The sequence below is a fragment of the Schistocerca americana genome, chromosome 5 (genome assembly GCF_021461395.2).
Source record: "Schistocerca americana isolate TAMUIC-IGC-003095 chromosome 5, iqSchAmer2.1, whole genome shotgun sequence".
Taxonomy (NCBI): Eukaryota; Metazoa; Arthropoda; class Insecta; order Orthoptera; family Acrididae; genus Schistocerca; species Schistocerca americana.
The window spans coordinates 187,757,621-187,760,279 of NC_060123.1; the positions used below are offsets into that span (position 1 = coordinate 187,757,621).

Here is a 2,659-nt window from a genome sequence, read left to right on the forward strand (position 1 = left end):
TACAAACAGTAGTGTATTTATTTGGTGGCACTAGTATTCACTTGCTATGTAAGTGATCTACAATTTTTAAGTAACTGTAGGTTCAATTATAGAAACCAAGTTACAGTCATGACCCAAAACAATAGGAGAACCGGCTTAGTAGCGTGTTGGTGCACCTGTGGAATCCAATACAGAAGCGATTCTGTGAGGAGTGGTTTCGACACATTCCTGGCAGGATTCCCGAGGTGTGAAAGCTTGGAAGCAAAATAAACTAGGACGGACGGAGCAAGGAGGACACAAAAAACAGACTAGCCCTGACAAAAAGGGCATTCCCGGCCAAGAGAAGTCTGCTAGTATCAAACATGGACGTTAATTTGAAGAATAAATTTCTGTACGTTTTGAGGCACAGCACTGTGTGGTAGTGAAATATGGACTGTGGGAGACCGGGACAGGTTGGCTTGACGCGACCCATCACGAATTCCTGCCCTGTGCCAACTTCTTCATCTCAGAGTAGCACATACAACATACGTCCTCAATTATATGATGGATGTATTACTACGTCAGTGGGCACCGGATTGTCCAGACTGAACCGGGACAGGAGAGAATCGAAGCATTGGAGATGAGGTGTTGCAGAAGAATGTTGAAAATTAGGTGGACTAGTAAGGTAATAAATGAGGAGGTCCTCCGCAGAAACGGCGAGGAAAGGAATATATGGAAAACATTGACAATAAGAAGGGCAGGATGATAGGACGTTTGTTAAGGCGTCAGGGAATCACTTCCGCAGTAACAGAGAGAGAGAGAGAGAGAGCTGTAGAGGGTAAAAACTACAGAGGAAGGCAGAAATTGGAATACATCCAGCAAACAATAGATGCTACTATGAGATAAAAGGTTCGGGCAGGTGAGGAATTCGTGGCGGTCTGCATCAAACCAGTCAGGAGACTGATGACTCAAACGAAAAAAAGAAGAAAAATAGGAGGCGATCGACAACAGACGCCTCTTATGTCTTCAAATGTTGATACAAAGACATCATCAATTACTACGTCAGTGGGCACTGGATTGTCCAGACTGAACAGCGGATCAATGGAATGCTATCACTGTTTCGGACGAACCGCCTTTCTTGCTACACCAGGTCGACGGTAGTGCCCGGACGCACCAACATCGAGGCGAAAGGCTGTTCGCAATTTGTACGGACACAGGCCAGTGGGGCCGGTATTTTACCTGAGTTTCCTTGGAACCTGTGGTGGTTGTCGAGTGCACAGCGGCAGCTGTGGCCTCCTTAATTTTTGGGTCATTAGTCTTCTGACTGGCTTGATGCGGCCCACCGCGAATTCCTGTCCTGTGCCAACCTCTTCATCTCAGTGTAGTACTTGCAACATAAAGCACTCCGTCTTCAGGCCACAAGTGGCCCATAGGAACTATCCGACCGCCGTGTCACCCTCAGATGAGGATGCGGATAGGAGGGGTTTGGTCAGCACACCGCTCTCCTGGTCGTTATGATGGTTTTCTGTGACCGGAGTCGCAACTACTAGCTCCTCAGCTGCCATCACGAGGCTGAGTGCACCCCGAAAAATGGCAACAGCACGTGGAGGCCCGGATGGTTACCCATCCAAGTGACGGCCACGGCCGATAGCGCTTAACTTCGGTGATCTGATGGGAACCGATGTATCCACTGCGGCAAGGCCGTTGCCCCCTTGCAACATAAGTCATCAATTACTTGCTGGATGTATTGGAATTTCTGTCTTTCTCTACAGTTTAGGCCCTCTACAGCTCCCTCTAGTACGATGGACGTCATTCGCTCATGTCTTAACAGAAGTCCTATCATCCTGTCCCTTCTCCTTATCAGTGTTTTCCACATATTCCTTTCCAATCCGATTCTGGGCGGAACCACCTCATTCCTTACCTTATCAGTCCACCTAACTTTCAACATTCGTCTGTAGCACCACATCTCAAATGCATCGATTCTCTTCTGTCCCGGTTTTCCCACAGTACTCCAGACGTACATTCTCAGGAATTTCTGACTCAAACTAAGGACTATGTTTGATACTAATAGACTTCCCTTGGCTAGTATTTCTAGTATGCTTTTGATGTCCTCCTTGCTCCGTCCGTCATTGGTTATTTTACTGCCTAAGTAGCTGAATTCCTTAACTTCAACTACTTCGTGAGCATCAATCCTGACGTTAAGTTTCTCGCTTTTCTCCTTTCTGCTACTTCTCATTACTTCCGCCTTTCTTCAATTTACTCTTAGTCCATATTCTGTACTCATTCTATTCAGCAGATCATGTTATTCTTCTTCGCTTTCACTCAGGATAGCAATGTCATCAGAGAATCGCATCATTGATAAGCTTTCACCTTGAATTTTAATTCCACTCCTGAACCTGTGGCCTACAGGAACATTAGCGCACACCATCTACGTCCGTTCATGCTTGACACCTTCTCCGTTGGCGATGTCATCTGCTAGCAGGTTAGCAGGTTAACTGTCTATGTCACAAGGCCAGAATTCCGAGGAGCATGATAACGAAATCGCTTTGATGGTTGACCACCAAATTCGCCAGATCTAAACCCGACTGAACACATCTGAAGTGCTATCTGGTGGTAGCTCCGCGTCCACAAACCTGTAATTTACGGGAATTCCAAGAGCTGTGAAGAGACATATGGTGCCACATATCTCCAGAATCCTGCC

General features: G+C 46.6%; 1 pseudogene; it reads right to left on the minus strand.

Annotated features, from left to right (window-relative positions):
- Nucleotides 1–1,549: 1,549 nt before the first annotated feature.
- Nucleotides 1,550–1,667, minus strand: LOC124616830 (annotated as a pseudogene).
- Between the last annotated feature and the right edge of the window lie 992 nt (nucleotides 1,668–2,659).